At 36.2% G+C, this 14,174-nt stretch overlaps 1 pseudogene; it reads left to right on the plus strand.

The window, feature by feature from the left end:
* Positions 1-14,174, plus strand: part of LOC145991705 (tubulin epsilon chain-like) — a 297,725-nt pseudogene that overhangs the window by 6,994 nt on the left and 276,557 nt on the right.

Genomic DNA, 14,174 nt, shown 5'->3' on the forward strand with positions numbered 1-14,174 from the left:
TTACACATATGAAAAGAAACATTCAAATACAGTTAAAAAATATTGCTCAAATGTTTCTAATTTCTTTATAACTAGCTTAAGAAATACATGAAATGATTCCTGGTAATAATATTTAAATTTTGTGTTTTTGAATGTCATCTCTTGTGTTTTATCTAACAAGTGATTAAATCAAGTATTGAACATTATTGGAAAGCAATATTCGAAATGTTAGACTGAAATGATAACATTATCACAAAAATCTATTTTCCATCTTTTCCTGCATTTGACATATTTTTCCTTCTGAAATGTTATGGGAAGGAAAGGGGAGGGGATTAATCTCTGGAAACATCTATGAACAAATTGAATTAGTGCGAACATTTTAAAAACGGTCCAAAATATGCACTTAACATCCCCAAACTTGCCCCCCCCCCACCCCCCAAGGAGGGAAAAATCATGGATAAACTCCTGCTTCAAATCATAAATAAGAGGCAAAACTTATAATCCTTTTCTGTTGCCTATGTAATTGAACTTTCAAAAGTTTTAGCACAAGTAAATACAATGGGACATATTAGTGAATAAATATTCATAGATGAGATTTGTATTGTTTAGTTTGTAGATAAACATACTGCAGTTTAGCAACAGAAAACATTTTCCATCACTGTTTGCTCTATGATGTTTCATCCCAAAATTGTATGCAATCCAATGTCTTTCCCAAATAATTTAGATTTTTTCCTGATTGTGAGAAGAATGTAGAATTGATTATGCCCCTTTTTTATATTTTGACAAATTTGATGTGTAAACATTAAGAAATCTTTCCACATAATAAAAACATTGGTAAATTTTTGCATAAGGCATAACTTACACCACATGCCATCATTTCACTAAGTAATCAAAACCGGTTTTGGCATGTAATTACTTTGCTCTCAAGCTTTCACCACATCATGTGTCTTCCTCAGGAGATAGGACAAATATACCTAGGTAGTTAAGGTTTAAGAGATGGGAAGGTAGGTTAAAGGTTAAAAAGATAAAAAGATGATAGGAGTGACAGGGCACTGCTTTGTTTTTGTCCTATCTTCTGAGGAAGTCTCATGATGTGGTGAAAGCTTGAGAGCAAAGTAATTACATGCCAGAACCGGTCTTGATTACTTAGTGATTTTTTTTTGCATATTCTTAGACCGTTATAAAAAAGATGTTATGAAATTTAGTTTGGCAAATTAAGTGAAAACCCTGTTTATGGAGGGTGCAGCTACATCAACTCTTTCCAAAAATACTGCAAGAACTATTTAAGATGCAACAATATGTTTAAGTGTTTCAAAATAAGCTAAAAAAGAGTATTGATCTGAATTTTTAAAAATAGTGAACATTTTCAGCACCTTTTAAAGTATTTCTGAGACTAAATTAAGTAAATATCAATTTCACAATTAATTTTGTTACATACACTTTTACCCATATCTATAAGATACTGACAATGGGCAGCCACTTGTTTAACTGCATGTACTACAGATGAAATGTCAGGAGTTCTCTGAGTATTTTCCAGAGAAATTCCGAATCTATCAGGAAATTGCAGAGATTTGCTTTGCAGTCCCATCTGGTGTGTGGAATTAGTTTCATTCCCATCCGTATCCCATTCTATACGCTTGTAATTTATGAGAACAAAATAAGTCTGAAAACATTTTTACGAACAAGCTACTGTGCATAGTGGATAGAACAAGTAATGTGGTAATTTTACTGAACCAAGAGAGCGGGGGGTGGACCCGTTGAATCCCCTCCCTTAAATATACCCATGTTGCCACTTACACATTTTTGTTTTTTGATATTTTTTTTATAACCAGTTGACCATAACTTTTGAACTGCATGAATGATTCTGAACAATTTTTTTCCACCATGTATGCATTTAAAATTTTTATAATCCTGTTTATCGAAATAAAATCAAATGACTTATCATAAAATTCTTCTTTCTATTTGATACAAATTTTAATTATTTTCTTTGAAATAACCGTTTTGGGTTTTCCACTGTTCTATGGCACACGGTCTGTGCTGAAAACAGCGTTGGCAAAGTGTATCGTGATATCGGCAATATATTGTCTGAATCACTGACCAGGACATCAGAGAAGAAGTGCACAGTGTGTGTGTTAAAAATCATCTATGTCATTAATGTACTTGCCAACAAATTGTATGTATCTTCTTATCCACCCCCCACCCCCCTCCGTATCTTTAGGCACTGTCCCCAGCTCCATAGGCACACTGCTTTGGTAATACATTTTTCCATTGTACTCTGAGAACTACAGCACATCCATGGATACAGAGTAGCTTCCTCATGTGCTAGTTTTGCCATTGGCAAGCCAGAAAGTTAATGGAAGTCTGTCTGTCTTGGCAGATGAAAAGAATTTGAAATCATAATCTCCCTTCCCACTTCAACAGACTTAGGACTGCCAGATAGTACTTGCAAGTGCTGATAAAATCTGAACAACCTCAAAAGTGGAAGAGATCCACAAATTTCTGAGTAATGCTTTCTGTCAACAACTATATTTTTCACTACTTGATATATATAATTTGTTATATTTCTTGCAAGTACCATCTGGTGTGGTTAAAAATTATGATTTCATTGTTTTAAAAAAAAAGCAAACATCACATAAATCAATTCATTAAAAATGTCAAAATTGTAAAAATCACATATCATTAGAAGTTTGATTAAAAAATGATTATGAAAATGATGAAAAGATTCTCTCGGGCTATCGACCAGGTGAATTGTGGAAAAAATTCCAAGCTTTTGATAGCTAATGTCACTCTCATCTTTGTCGTCAGGAAAGCTTCAAGACTAACTACTACTAATTATGAAATGTTAAAAAGTTCATCAGAATGTATGTACTTAATTTGAAAACACTAAAAAATACCCATGTAAATATGATTGTACGCATCTGCAATTGCAAATTTTATATTTGCTCAAAAAAACAAAGAACCTGTATCAGAAACAAAAACATTAGAACACAACCATAAAATTTGATCTTAACACAAACAGTATGAATAAATATATTATAATATTTATAAATTTAACACTAGCTTTCGCAACTAACACTAAAGAAAAACTAAAAAAAAGTAAAGAAAACCTAAGACTATTTTATTTACCTGAATTCCATTTTGAGACTTTGGTGGTTGTGAGTTGTCTATTTGCAGATAGTGTTTAGGATTTCTTAAAATATATAATTTAACCTGGTAGAAAACAATCTGTCTATGTACATAACACCTTATAATTTATTACCAACCTGTAATTTTCTTCAGGGCTCTCCATCCAGTAGATAGAATTGACCTGAAAAGAGAAAAACTTGTAGTAAACAGAATAAACAGAAAGATACTAATATGTCTACCTGAAATAAAGACAAAATGCACAATCCTGCAACACTGCCAACCCCCAGAATCTCTTCTAGTGTTCATCTGGAGATCGGCTACTCTGTCCCTACCCACCAATCCCTGGAGCAGAACCCGTTCTGAAGGTGAGCACTGGATGTTCCGAGACGTTAACAGCTCGCAGGTAGACACCCTGTCTTTTTTTTCAGACAGACATCCTAAAATAACAAGAAAGGTGAATGGAATATTATAGAAAACTCACCACAATTCCTCTGGTACATCCTGTGATGGAATTTATCCTGAAAAAGTGAAAAAAAACTTGTAGTAAACAGAATAATTCGAAAGACGCCAATATGTCTACCTGAAATAAAGACAAAATGCACAATCCTGCAACACTGCCAACCTCCAGAATCCCTTCTAGTGTTCATCTGGAGATCGGCCACTCTCTCCCTACCCACCAATCCCTGGAGTAGGACCCGCTCTGAAGGTGAGCACTGGATGTTCCGAGACGTTAACAGCTCGCAGGTAGACACCCTGTCTCTTTTTCAGACAGACATCCTAAAATAACAAGAAAGGTGAATGGAATATTATAGAAAACTCACCACAATTCCTCTGGTACATCCTGTGATGGAATTTATCCTGAAAAAGAGAAAAAAACTTGTAGTAAACAGAATGAACCCAAAGATTCTAATATGTCTACCTGAAATAAAGACAAAATGCACAATCCTGCAAACACTGCCAACCCCAAGAATCCCTTCTAGTGTTCATCTGGAGATCGGCCACTCTCTCCCTACCCACCAATCCCTGGAGTAGGACCCGCTCTGAAGGTGAGCACTGGATGTTCCGAGACGTTAACAGCTCGCAGGTAAACACTCTGTCTTTTTTTCAGACAGACATCCTAAAATAACAAGAAAAGAGAATGGAATATCATAGAAAACTCACCACAATTCCTCTGGTACATCCTGTGATGGAATTTATCCTGAAAAAGAGAAAAACTTGTAGTAAAGAGAATAAACAGAAAGATACTAATATGTCTACCTGAAATAAAGACAAAATGCACAATCCTGCAACACTGCCAACCTCCAGAATCCCTTCTAGTGTTCATCTGGAGATCGGCCACTCTCTCCCTACCCACCAATCCCTGGAGTAGGACCCACTCTGAAGGTGAGCACTGGATGTTCCGAGACGTTAACAGCTCGCAGGTAAACACTCTGTCTTTTTTTCAGACAGACATCCTAAAATAACAAGAAAAGAGAATGAAATATTATAGAAGACTCGCCACAATTCCTCTGGTACATCCTGTGATGGAATTTATCCTGAAAAAGAGAAAAAAACTTGTAGTAAACAGAATAATCCGAAAGATACTAATATGTCTACCTGAAATAAAGATAAAATGCACAATCCTGCAACACTGCCAACCTCCAGAATCCCTTCTAGTGTTCATCTGGAGATCGGCCACTCTCTCCCTACCCACCAATCCCTAGAGTAGGACCCACTCTGAAGGTGAGCACTGGATGTTCGGAGACGTTAACAGCTCGCAGGTAAACACCCTGTCTTTTTTTCAGACAGACATCCTAAAATAACAAGAAAGGTGAATGGAATATTATAGAAAACTCACCACAATTCCTCTGGTACATCCTGTGATGGAATTTATCCTGAAAAAGTGAAAAAAAACTTGTAGTAAACAGAATAATTCGAAAGACGCCAATATGTCTACCTGAAATAAAGACAAAATGCACAATCCTGCAACACTGCCAACCTCCAGAATCCCTTCTAGTGTTCATCTGGAGATCGGCCACTCTCTCCCTACCCACCAATCCCTGGAGTAGGACCCGCTCTGAAGGTGAGCACTGGATGTTCCGAGACGTTAACAGCTCGCAGGTAGACACCCTGTCTCTTTTTCAGACAGACATCCTAAAATAACAAGAAAGGTGAATGGAATATTATAGAAAACTCACCACAATTCCTCTTGTACATCCTGTGATGAAATTTATCCTGAAAAAGAGAAAAAAACTTGTAGTAAACAGAATGAACCCAAAGATACTAATATGTCTACCTGAAATAAAGACAAAATGCACAATCCTGCAACACTGCCAACCCCAAGAATCCCTTCTAGTGTTCATCTGGAGATCGGCCACTCTCTCCCTACCCACCAATCCCTGGAGTAGGACCCGCTCTGAAGGTGAGCACTGGATGTTCCGAGACGTTAACAGCTCGCAGGTAAACACTCTGTCTTTTTTTCAGACAGACATCCTAAAATAACAAGAAAAGAGAATGGAATATTATAGAAAACTCACCACAATTCCTCTGGTACATCCTGTGATGGAATTTATCCTGAAAAAGAGAAAAACTTGTAGTAAACAGAATAAACAGAAATATACTAATATGTCTACCTGAAATAAAGACAAAATGCACAATCCTGCAACACTGCCAACCTCCAGAATCCCTTCTAGTGTTCATCTGGAGATCGGCCACTCTCTCCCTACCCACCAATCCCTGGAGTAGGACCCGCTCTGAAGGTGAGCACTGGATGTTCCGAGACGTTAACAGCTCGCAGGTAAACACTCTGTCTTTTTTTCAGACAGACATCCTAAAATAACAAGAAAAGAGAATGAAATATTATAGAAGACTCACCACAATTCCTCTGGTACATCCTGTGATGGAATTTATCCTGAAAAAGAGAAAAAAACTTGTAGTAAACAGAATAATTCGAAAGATACTAATATGTCTACCTGAAATAAAGATAAAATGCACAATCCTGCAACACTGCCAACCTCCAGAATCCCTTCTAGTGTTCATCTGGAGATCGGCCACTCTCTCCCTACCCACCAATCCCTAGAGTAGGACCCACTCTGAAGGTGAGCACTGGATGTTCCGAGACGTTAACAGCTCGCAGGTAAACACCCTGTCTTTTTTTCAGACAGACATCCTAAAATAACAAGAAAAGAGAATGAAACATTATAGAAGACTCACCACAATTCCTCTGGTACATCCTGTGATGGAATTTATCCTGAAAAAGAGAAAAAAACTTGTAGTAAACAGTATGAACCCAAAGATACTAATATGTCTACCTGAAATAAAGACAAAATGCACAATCCTGCAACACTGCCAACCTCCAGAATCCCTTCTAGTGTTCATCTGGAGATCGGCCACTCTCTCCCTACCCACCAAACCCTGGAGTAGGACCCGCTCTGAAGGTGAGCACTGGATGTACCGATACGTTAACAGCTCGCAGGTAAACACCCTGTCTTTTTTTCAAACAGACATCCTAAAATAACAAGAAAAGAGAATGAAACATTATAGAAGACTCACCACAATTACTCTGGTACATCCTGTGATGGAATCTATCCTGAAAAAGAGAAAAAAACTTGTAGTAAACAGTATGAACCCAAAGATACTAATATGTCTACCTGAAATAAAGACAAAATGCACAATCCTGCAACACTGCCAACCTCCAGAATCCCTTCTAGTGTTCATCTGGAGATCGGCCACTCTCTCCCTACCCACCAAACCCTGGAGTAGGACCCGCTCTGAAGGTGAGCACTGGATGTTCCAAGACGTTAACAGCTCGCAGGTAAACACCCTGTCTTTTTTTCAGACAGACATCCTAACAACAAGAAATGGATTATACTATATGTAAAATATTAAAGAAAACATCATTACTTATCTTTTCTATACATCCTTTCTTGAAAGTAGAATGGCACAGCTGGGTTCTTCTTGTTACAGACATCTGCATCGTAATCATCTTTAAGTCCCCTCCTCGTAGAACCTGGAATGGAGCGGCATCCTTCTGTGAATATTGCTTCACTATACTCAGAAAGTACAGCCGAAATTACAAGGGGTGTTCAAGTCAAACCTGGACTTTCGAATTTATTAAATAAAAGAACTAATTTGAAGGAGTGTAAACTGCATTTATTTTTTGACATAGTCTCCTACTACATTTACACACTTATCCCAACCTTTAACTAATGCCTGGAAAGCTTCGGCATTGAAAGATTTGTCAGTATGCCTGAACCGTCCAAGGAGAGCTGTGGGTAGGGAGCTACCAGCACCAGGATCGCCGCTGACGAATGTACACCCATATTTTAATCATTTTCAGAATGCATCTGAGCGTCTCATAACCATACTGAGCTTAAAGTCTTCTGTAGATCTCAATGGATTTTACACGTTTCTTTACAATAAACTTCATCACCACATGCCGTTAACGTTGTTGTCTGTCATCTTGATTAACGATCTATAGACTGGCACGCGACATGTGCACCACCTATCAGAAATATGACATACTAGCCACTTGCTAAAGTCCCAGTTTGACTTGAATGCCCCTCGTATAATATTTTTGTGCTTAATATGTACAAGAAATGGATTACACTAAATGTAAAATATTAAAGAAGAGAAACAATCTGATGAAGTATTATAACAGCATGATATCATGATATCTCCCTAAGGCAATCTCTAAAACTGTCACATTCATAGATATTCACTATTTCATCTATGGTATATATATTCTTATGACCATATCATTTTTTTTTATTCTGCCGCTCTGCCATTGTCGAATATGACAAGGAATTGACATTTGAGGAACTACAGGACCTAAATCAGAATATACTTTCTGTGGCAAGAAACCTTACGGTGTTGAGACCTGCTAAATGGCATTTTATTTGGTGCCGCATGACCAACATGTTGAGTTTCATTCCCAGTCATCTCAACCAAAGTCTGCTGCACTTCATTTCAAGGAGCTCTTCCCATTGTCCTCTCAGTGCTGGCTTAAAATAAAAACTTTTTGGGTTCTCACCTGGGATTAAACCCAGGACCACTTGCACCAAAGATTGAGTGTCCTAATCATTTGGCTGCATGTAAACCCATCTAAGATAAATAGACAGATGAAATTATCACAGTTTCCTCACAGTTACATGTAACGTTTGTATCCAAAGATGACTGATCACATTACCTTCACAATTGGTCAAGATTGTGAAAATGTTGTACCCTACCTCTGCACCCACTTGCCCAATATGATTATGAACATCAGTTTCAGATCATATTTATACTTAACAAGACAGAAAATGAAAAGCAAAATTTACAGCTTCTTACACACCAAGTTTAATGGTGGAATACAATATTTTTTTTGGTGGTATGAATGTTGAAATTTTGCACTGTACATTTAAACTAGTTTTAACCTTTTTCCTTACTTAGCACTAAATTAAAATTATATGAGGATATCACATTCAACAACATATACATTTTTTTTTTTTACTTTTTTTTACTTTGAAAGCAAAATTTCATATCCACCTGCAAGTTTAACTGATATGTTTTCTTTTTTATGACCTATCACATTTAAAGCATCATCCCTTTGTAGACTAAACACAAAGGCAAACATTTCTTAAAATAATATTAGTAAGGCAAATGCGTAATAAACATAATATCAGTCAAACTTGAAAACTGGAAATACTCTGTCTGCAAAAAGACAACTCGTGGCTTGAATACTGGATGTTCTTCACCTGAAATAGAGAAATATGTACAAAGTAGAGATAATTGTAGCATGTATTCTTGCAAATTTCTGTCCTTATTCATAATTGGGAAAAAAGACATGCGGTAGTACGGATAAACTAGTACTCACTTTTATTCAGGAAGCTGTTTTTTCTTTTTCGATTAATTTCAGTGGCTACTGCCACCATCCTCGTTGGAATTTTCTGTACTCAAACCAACGAGGATGGTGGCAGTGGCCACTGAAATTAATCGAAAAAGAAAAAAACAGCTTCTCAGATAAAAGTGAGTACTAGTTTCTCCGGATTTATTATCCTTATGTTATAAGTTCATGAGTGTCAATTAGTTTTATCATATCATCACTCATCTTCATCATTGTGATTAGCCAAAAGTGTCAAGAAAAGAGAAGTAAAATAAAGCAATCAATCAATCAACTTTCTGTAATTTCTCCAGAACAAGTTCTCCCAACAAATTTGTATTCCTTCCCGAATTCTCTACCCTTTTCAGTCCCTCATGAATCTTCAATCTTATGTAGAACTGTTAGCAAGAAATGCAGGCTTGATCAGGACTTGAACCCGGGTCTCTGGCATTCCATGTTATAGTTCTACCACTGAGCTACCGAGCCAGCCTGGCTTCGCCTGATTTTTAGCTTCCACTGTTTTATCTGTGTACAATCGTCTGCCAGTGCTACTGCAGATATAAGATATAAATATTCAATCTTATCTGCAAGCCACTCTCTTTGACAAAACCTTTATGGACATCTGTCTGTAGAGATACAGTGGATCCCCGATTTTACATTTTCCTGCAGTATGCATTCAATCTAGATGGTCCCAACAGAGAAGAATGTTATAAAATGTCCCTACATTTGACATTTTCCTGCTTTTTATGTTGTTTTTCATCTTGATCCACCTGGAAAGCGAATAATCGAGGTTCCACTGTATTTGTATATCATTTGTAAAAAATGTAAACTTAGTGATACATCACTTAAAATGCTAAAGATTGGTTCCAAAAGTTACAAAGTTGTCAGCACAAAATATAAATTTGCATAATGTGCTTTAGTATTCTCAGTTGGAACATTTTGTGGATATTCTCAATAGCATTTCAGTGAACAGGATGTTGATCAATCTGGAAAAGCTCAGGGAATTTATTTTTTCTGGAAAAATCTTGGAAAAGTCAAGGAATTTTTTTTTCTGGGGAAATCCGAATTTTTTTAGGGTGTCTGGTAGATAATTAACTGGAGTAATATATTAATAAATTTTACTGTAATTATGCCCTACTTCCTCTATAATTATGATTTTTTGGAAAAAGTTATTTTTTTGTTAATAATTTACTTGTGAAAGATGAGACGAAGTTCAACTTACTATAAATAGAAAATTATATGTGTAATTCTGAGGGTGAGTATATAACTAAAAATGTTAGTGGTTGTAAATGAGTTTTCATGTACATTCATTGCTAGAGCCACAAATTTATGGTGAATAAAAGTTCAAGATTTCGGTACAAAAAGTGGGTACATTTATGGATCAAGAGCAGTACATTTGTGAATACAACCCTAATTTTAATTTTAAAATCTACCTTTGTTACACAAAATAAAAATTTCCCTTCTAATAGTACATTTATGTAGTTATAAGATGATTAAGTTTATTCCTTCATAAAGGAGTCTCATTTTTGCTAATCATATATTTACAGCAGAATTAATCAATTTTCCTTGATTTGCATACATTGCAGGAAAATTCGGACTTCAGAAAGTGTCGAGTAAAAAAAATTTATAAATTTCGTGTTTATGACTGTGTTTCGCATTTTGCAATTCATTCTGCATAATTTCGTAACAAAATATTGTGGGAAAATGCACCTCGCACCTCTCAAAAACATGAAAAATGAATATATATTATAGTGTGCTGTTTCACATTTTGTTTCTCTGTCAAAAACAAAATATGCATGCCTCTATTAAGTGGCCTGAAAAATGTTAATTCTTGGACTCGAAAACATGGAATAATCTGGGAATTCAGTTTTTCAAGAAATTTCAGACAGTCTAGTTAATGCTACGACATTGTAATCATGGGATTCTGTGTTCAAATCACAGTGGGCCATATTTCATTGCTTTATATCCCACTTCAAACTGTAGGTCCGGTCCTGCTTAGGTTGTGCATGCATCTACCTTAGTCTTACTCGAAAAACATGTTTCATCCAGCACAAAGAATTGTCATGTACAATAAATATTTTATGAATACTAGAGATAACATTAAAACATAAACATTATTGATTAAGTTCTATTAAGCTGTAAACATGCACCAAAAATTAAGATCTTTTTTAAAATCCTGTATATTTCTTCTCTTCTTGCTTATGATGTAAGTAACTAGTGCATTGGAGATACAAATTACTTATTAGATATCCTAGCAATAAATAATGTCCAACTTTATTGTTGAAACCAAACAATCAATATTTAAGGGAACGAGTGGTATACACATGCAATAACAATAAAAAAGGAAATGCATATTGTTGGTATACTCAAATAGGATAAAATAAGCCACTTCATTTTAAATATAATTTATCAAGGCTAGTTATATTATTAATTGGATAAAGAACTGCATCTTGCAAACATAAATACACTGAACTGGAGTAAATATCCATTCAAAGCAAAATTACAAGATGAGACACATTCAAAAATAATAGGAAAACTTTTCCAGGCTTTTCAAAAAAATAAAAATCTAATTTCTAATGTCACTGCCTTGTAATCAAGAGGTTCCAGGTTCCATACCTGGTGGAGGCACATACTGGTTCGTGCCCCACTTTAAACTGTAGGTCGAGTCCCAATCAGCATATCTGTGCATAAAGTGAACTTAAAACAAAATCTCATTTACTTTATTTATTTGTTACATTTTAGGTAATGTAGATGGTAGTATTGTCAATTTGTTCATATGGACTCTCATTTAAGCTGCAAATAGAAAAGTTCATCTGTTAACTATATTGTCAGGGTAGTCATTCCTCATGCAAAGTAGAGTCAATAGAAAATGAGTTAAATATGCAGCATTACTGAAATTTTACCCCCCTCCCACACACACACATACACATAATGAGTTTTTCCTTCCACTGACACCCCAGTAAATATTCCACAACTCAAGACACTAATATGACTCTTTGACTATTTGATATTGACTTCCATATATTTGTAATATATGTTCGGGAAGAACTGTTGGAAAAGACTCCTAACTAGACTGTTTTTAAAAATGCCTTTTTTGTAACCTTTCCATGTTTGCTACATTAAAATCCCTTTCTAGGCTCTCTTGGATATCTGCCTACAGACGTACAAACACCTCCTGATGAAGTAACTGGATTCAACTGTCAATTTTTTTTTCAGGGGTTACCCCCTGCTTTACATCAACCTTATGAAGACATGAACTGTATTGTAGCCAACATGTTACTACATCTTACAAGGTAACCACCCTTTTATATACAGGGTGAGTCAGAAATATGGCTGCACGTTTAAAGTAAGTATAGTGTGTTACTGTACAGTGTAGAGCGAAATGGTGAATGGTGTATGAAACTTCATTTTTTTTTAATTTCAGAAAAGAGTCTCATACCTAAGCTTACGTCATTAGCCAAGATGGTGCTGAACATGCAGCAACAAGTTACAGTTGCAGCTTGGGTAATTACATACCAGAATGATCATGAGAACTGTGTGCACAGCAATGAGCTTATAATAAACAACAACTTGATGTAAGCAGTCATTTTCTCCACTTTCCCACAGTTGATGGCAACAATGTTACATTAAAAACATGTCTCATCAGTCTTACGATCATTCTGGCATAAAATTGCCCACACTGTAACTGTAACTTGCTGCTGTATGTTCAACGCAATCTCGAGAAAGCTAGAGCGTGACTCTTATCTGAAATTAGGAAATGAAGTTTCAAATTCAATATACAATTCACCATTTCCCTCTACATTGTACAGTCACACACGACATTTATTTCAAACGTGTAGCCATATGTATGAATCACCCTGTATATATTAAAAAAAGTATTTTATGCCTTATAACTTTCCAAGGAACAGCTAGGTAATGGTGACCTACATCTTTTTTCCTCTTTTTTATAATATAGTTTTCTACATATTAAACTGATTTTTAGTTGTTTATGTATTCTTTGGAATTTGGAATGAGATACGCACAAGGGCAATTTTTCTTGTAGTGGCAACACTTTTGGTATATGCTTGTCAGTTGTCGCTGGGACAATAGATGATCTGGTCTTGTTTAATATTGTATTACAGATCGTGTGTAGGTGTTTGTTGCTTAATAGTACTGTTGTGTGGTAGTTAGAAGACATTAAAGTGAAGTGTCTGTATAATACCACTCTGAACAATGTCCACGCGTGAAGAACAGCGAATATATTCATCAAATTTCAGGTTGCACGGGGAAGGAATGTACCGCAAATTCACAAGGGCTTATGCAAGGCATGTGGGACAACGCTTTACCGTATCATACTGTTGCCAGATGGGTCAAGGCATTTGAAAGTGGTCGTAAATCAGCCGCGAAAGAACATGGTGGAGTGCATCCTGGCACGGCAACAGATCCAAACCACCTTGATGCACTTCGCAGATTGCTGGAGAATGATTGGGGTATGTATTATAATAAAAAAGATTTTGTAGGTTCGAATCATTGTTTGGCATGGGATGTTTTTTTTTTACACACAACAGACTTGAAAATAAGCACAACACTTGAGTTGTATTCAATATCAAATACGTGTGTTTTATGTTTTGTTAACGGCCAGCGGAGAAGGCCATTCAAGTCCTTATTCGCTGGTCTTTATTCACGAGCCAAGTTTGTTAATCACAATTATTGTTATTTACAAGAAATTAGGACACTGAGACATATGAAAAGAAATTATTTAATAAGCTGTCAAAATACTTACATCGTCTCATCATACTACATACGTTACCAAAACAGCTGACTGTCACAGTGAGTCGACAGGCCCATCATGCACTGGGACAAGATACGGTCACGAGTCGCGCTTGCAACATTCTGTAGACATAAACACTAATACTGATGCACTTCTTAATAAACAATAAAGTTTGACTGTAGATCAGAGAGCACACGACTGTTCGCACTGAAGTGAAGAGGAAAGTCTCTTTTGAAGTCTTGTGTTGAAGCTTCTTATGGGTTCAAGCGATGTACCGAAAACTGTTCGAGCAAAGTTTTTCTCTCCCAGAGAGTTGGAGCGATGTATTGGAACTGTTGTCAATGTATCGTTGTTTCACCCTTGATTCTCCAGCTACGCTGCTACTGGGGTGGAATGCCTTCTTCGTTATTGGTCAGTCTACTATAGTTCCACCCCCACGTGACTTAAAGTTTGCACTGAAGAGCGATAATCGCGTATCAC

This window comes from Lepisma saccharinum, chromosome 8, assembly GCF_977018435.1.
Source record: "Lepisma saccharinum chromosome 8, izLepSacc3.1, whole genome shotgun sequence".
NCBI classification, from domain to species: domain Eukaryota; kingdom Metazoa; phylum Arthropoda; class Insecta; order Zygentoma; family Lepismatidae; genus Lepisma; species Lepisma saccharinum.